Source organism: Arachis hypogaea, chromosome 10 (genome assembly GCF_003086295.3).
Source record: "Arachis hypogaea cultivar Tifrunner chromosome 10, arahy.Tifrunner.gnm2.J5K5, whole genome shotgun sequence".
NCBI classification, from domain to species: domain Eukaryota; kingdom Viridiplantae; phylum Streptophyta; class Magnoliopsida; order Fabales; family Fabaceae; genus Arachis; species Arachis hypogaea.
In genome coordinates this window covers 71,483,026-71,487,516 of record NC_092045.1, presented here as the reverse complement: position 1 = coordinate 71,487,516, position 4,491 = coordinate 71,483,026, and the positions used below count along the sequence as shown (strand labels likewise).

At 38.9% G+C, this 4,491-nt stretch overlaps 1 non-coding gene across 1 annotated transcript; it reads right to left on the bottom strand.

Moving 5' to 3' along the window:
• Positions 1-3,976: 3,976 nt before the first annotated feature.
• LOC112719261 (small nucleolar RNA R71) lies at positions 3,977-4,084 on the bottom strand. Its single transcript, XR_003161570.1, has one exon. It is a non-coding gene; the product is annotated as a small nucleolar RNA R71 (small nucleolar RNA).
• Positions 4,085-4,491: the final 407 nt, after the last annotated feature.

The following is a 4,491-nucleotide window of genomic DNA, read 5'->3' as shown; positions in this document are numbered from 1 at the left end:
ACTCAAGGGTTCCTTTCAATCAACTCCCCATCAAGTTAGGGAACTACTCGCTCATTGTGAATGTAAAATTCATAACATATGAAAGGGAATTTGATGAGCGGATAATTTGTATGCTTTTTGGCATTGTTTTTAGTGTGTTTTTAGTATGATCTAGTTAGTTTTTAGTATATTTTTATTAGTTTTTAGTTAAAATTCACTTTTCTGGACTTTACCATGAGTTTGTGTGTTTTTCTGTGATTTCAGGTATTTTCTGGCTGAAATTGAGGGACCTGAGCAAAAATCTGATTCAGAGACTAAAAAGGACTGCAGATGCTGTTGGATTCTGACCTCCCTGCACTCAAAGTGGATTTTCTGGAGCTACAGAAGCCCAATTGGCACGCGCTCAACGGCATTGGAAAGTAGACATCCTGGGCTTTCCAGCAATATATGATAGTCCATACTTTGCCCAAGATTTGATGGCCCAAACCGGCGTTCAAAGTCACCCTCAGAAATCCCAGCGTTAAACGCTGGAACTGGCACCAAAATGGGAGTTAAACGCCCAAAATGGCATAAAAGATGGCGTTTAACTCCAAGAGAAGTCTCTGCACGAAAATGCTTCATTGCTCAGCCCAAGCACACACCAAGCGGGCCCAGAAGTGGATTTTTATGTCATTTACTCATTTCTGTAAACCTTAGGCTACTAGTTTTCTATAAGTAGGACCTTTTACTATTGTATTGAGACATCGAGGGGTAGCTATCTTCATTTTATGCTATCTTAGATCATTGGGAAGCTGGCCATTCGGCCATGCCTAGACCCTGTTCTTATGTATTTTCAACGGTGGAGCTTCTACACACCATAGATTAAGGTGTGGAGCTCTGCTGTACCTCGAGTATTAATGCAATTACTATTGTTCTTCTATTCAATTCCGCTTGTTCTTGTTCTAAGATATCACTTGTTCTTCAACTTGATGAATGTGATGATCCGTGACACTCATCATCATTCTCACCTATGAACGTGTGACTGACAACCACCTCCTTTCTACCTTCGATTGGGTGAATATCTCTTGGATTCCTGATTGCACGATGCATGGTTGATCGCCTGACAACCGAGTGCTCGTCTGACAAATGAGCCAACCATTCCGTGAGATCAGAGTCTTCGTGGTATAGGCTAGAACTGATGGCGGCATTCAAGAGAATCCGGAAGGTCTAACCTTGTCTGTGGTATTCTGAGTAGGATTCAATGATTGAATGACTGTGACGTGCTTCAAACTCCTAGCAGGCGGGGCGTTAGTGACAGACGCAAAAGAATCAATGGATTCTCTTCCGGCCTGACCGAGAACCGACAGCTGATTACCCCATGCTGTGATAGAGCATAGGCAAACGTTTTCACTGAGAGGATGGGAGGTAGCCATTGACAACGGTGAAACCCTACATAAGCTTGCCATGGAAAGGAATAAGAAGGATTGGATGAAGACTGTAGGAAAGCAGAGAGACGGAAGGGAAGGCATCTTCATGCGCTTATCTGAAGTTCCTACCAATGAATTACATAAGTACCTCTATCTTTACCTTTGTGTTATTTTCGTTCATCACCATATCCATTTGAGTTCGCCTGACTAAGATTTACAAGATGACCATAGCTTGCTTCATACTAACAATCTCCGTGGGATCGACCCTTACTCGCGTAAGGTTTATTACTTGGACGACCCAGTGCACTTGCTGGTTAGTTGTGCGAAGTTGTGTAATGCCATGGTATTGAACACCAAGTTTTTGGGGTTCATGACCGGGGATTATGAGAGTTGTGAAAAAGTATTGTTCACAATTTCGCGTACCAAGTTTTTGGCGCCGTTACCGGGGATTGTTCAGTTTGGACAACTGACGGTTCATCTTGTTGCTTAGATTAGGTATTTATTTTTTTTCGAAATTCTTGAAGATGAATTCTAGAGTTTCATGATGATTTGTTGAAGTCTGGCTGGCTGAGAAGCCATGTCTAATCTCATTGGACCGAGGTTTCAACTTATCATCACAAAAGCTTGTTGATTTTTATCAATCTTGCTTTTGGAGCAGTGATCTGCTAAGGCTTGGCTGGCCTTTGACCATGTCTAGTGTTTTGGACCGAAGCTTTCTTTGAAAGCTTGGCTGGCTGTGAAGCCATGTCTAATTCCTGGACCGGAGTCTTAGACTAGCATTGCATGATTCCTGGAATTCTCATTAAGAATTTTGATACCTTTTTCCACTTAATTTTCGAAAAACACAAAAAAATCAAAAAAATCATAAAATCCAAAAATTTCTTGTCTGAGTCTAGTGTCTCATCTTAAGTTTGGTGTCAATTGCATGCATTCATTCATATGTCTTAAGGATCTTCAAGTTGTTCTTGATGTTTTCTTATTCTGATCTTTGAATTCTCTTGACTTGAATGTTTATGTGTCTCATATGCATTCTCATTAGTGTCAGTAGTATACAAACTGCTAAGTTTGGTGTCTTGCATGCATTGTTATTTGATTTTGGTTGCATTTTGATTATTTCTTATTATTAAAAAATCCAAAAATATTTTTAATTTGTGTCTTTTCAAGTCAATAATACAGAGAATTGAAGATTCAGAACATACTGCAGAGGAATTGCACAGAAAAAGCTGGGCGTTCAAAACACCCAGTGAAGAAGGACAGACTGGCGTTTAAACGCCAGCCAGGGTACCTGGTTGGGCGTTTAATTCCCAAAAAGGTATAGTTTTGGGCGTTAAACGCCAGAATGTGCACCATTCTGGGCGTTTAACGCCAGGATGGCACAAGGGGGAAGATTCTGTTTTTCAATGCAATATTTTTTCAGTTTTCAAAGTTTTTCAAAATCAAATCTTTTTCAAATCATATCTTTTCAATCAAATCTCTTTCAAATTTAATTTCTTTCTTTTTTCAAAGATACTTGCTACCAATTAATGATTTGATTCAACATTTCAAGTATGTTGCCTTTTCTGTTGAGAAAGGTTTAATGTTTGAATCATATCTTTTCTTGTTAGCCAAGATTTTAATTTTCAAAATCAAATCTTTTTTAAAATGTTTTTCAAATCATATCTTCTCAATCACATCTTTTTAAAACCAATCATATTTTCTTAACCACATCTTTTTCAAAATATTCTTCAATCAAATCTTTTTGATTTCTAATTTCAAAATCTTTTTCAAAAATCACTTTATTTCTTTCCCACTTTCATTTTCGAAAATTAAGTAATGTTTTTCAAAAATGTTTTCAAAATTTTTACTTAATTTTCGAAAATCACTTCCCTTCTTCTCACATCCTTCTATTTATGGACTAACACTATTCCTTAATGCAAAATTCGAACTCCATCTCCTTTGATAAGTTCGAATTTTCTACTTCTGTCTTCTACTCTTCTTTTCCTCTGACATTTCAAAGAATCTCTATACTGTGACATAGAGGATTCCACATTTCTTGTTCTCTTCTCTCTCATATGAGCAGGAGCAAAGACAAAGGCATTCTTGTTGAGGCTGATCTTGAACCTGAAAGGACCTTGAAGAGAAAGCTAAGAGAAGCCAAAGCACAACTCTCTTTAGAGGACCTCACCGAATTCTCCAAAGAAGAAGAACACATGGCAGCCGAAAACAACAATGCCAACAATGCAAGGAAGGTGCTGGGTGACTTTACTGCACCTACTCCCGATTTCTATGGGAGAAGCATCTCTATCCCTGCCATTGGAGCAAACAACTTTGAGCTTAAGCCTCAATTAGTTTCTCTAATGCAACAGAATTGCAAGTTCCATGGACTTCCAATGGAAGATCCTCATCAGTTCTTAGCTGAGTTCTTGCAAATCTGTGACACTGTCAAGACTAATGGGGTTGACCCTGAGGTCTGCAGACTTATGCTATTCCCTTTTGCTGTAAGAGACAGAGCTAGAACATGGTTGGATTCTCAACCTAAAGAAAGCCTGGACTCTTGGGAAAAGCTAGTCAATGCCTTCTTGGCAAAGTTCTTTCCACCTCAAAAATTGAGTAAGCTTAGAGTGGAAGTCCAAACCTTCAGACAGAAGGAAGGAGAATCCCTCTATGAAGCTTGGGAAAGATACAAACAATTAATCAGAAAGTGTCCTTCTGATATGCTTTCTGAATGGAGCATCATAGGTATTTTCTATGATGGTCTCTCTGAACTATCCAAGATGTCTTTGGATAGCTCTGCAGGAGGATCTCTTCATCTGAAAAAGACGCCTACTGAAGCTCAAGAACTGATTGAAATGGTTGCAAATAACCAATTCATGTACACTTCTGAAAGAAATCCTGTGAACAATTGGACTAGTCAGAAGAAAGGGGTTCTTGAGATTGACACTCTGAATGCCATATTGGCTCAGAACAAAATATTGACTCAACAAGTCAATATGATTTCTCAAAGTCTGTCTGGAATGCAAAATGCACCAAGCAGTACTAAGGAGGCTTCATCTGAGGAAGAAGCTTATGATCCTGAGAACCCTTCAATAGAAGAGGTGAATTACATGGGAGAACCCTATGGAAACAC